The sequence below is a fragment of the Opisthocomus hoazin genome, chromosome 4 (assembly GCF_030867145.1).
Source record: "Opisthocomus hoazin isolate bOpiHoa1 chromosome 4, bOpiHoa1.hap1, whole genome shotgun sequence".
Taxonomy (NCBI): domain Eukaryota; kingdom Metazoa; phylum Chordata; class Aves; order Opisthocomiformes; family Opisthocomidae; genus Opisthocomus; species Opisthocomus hoazin.
This window is the reverse complement of record NC_134417.1, coordinates 46,817,096-46,817,335: the sequence shown is the minus strand read 5'-3', so window position 1 is coordinate 46,817,335 and position 240 is coordinate 46,817,096.

The following is a 240-nucleotide window of genomic DNA, read 5'->3' as shown; positions in this document are numbered from 1 at the left end:
TCTGATACCCCCACTGAATGACAGAGAACGCCGTCCTAGCGGTGCTGTTCCAGGTTCCCAGGACAGCAGAGCTTCGCATTATACTAAAGTCAGGAGCAAGCTGGATGCAATGCACAAAGTACAGCCGAGGATCTGACACAAGGTTAAGCTGATCTCAAACTACCATCAACAGCCCCGTGGCTCCGGCAGCTGAGCCTACAGAAGCAATGCAGAGGAACACTGAATATAAAGAGACCCAAG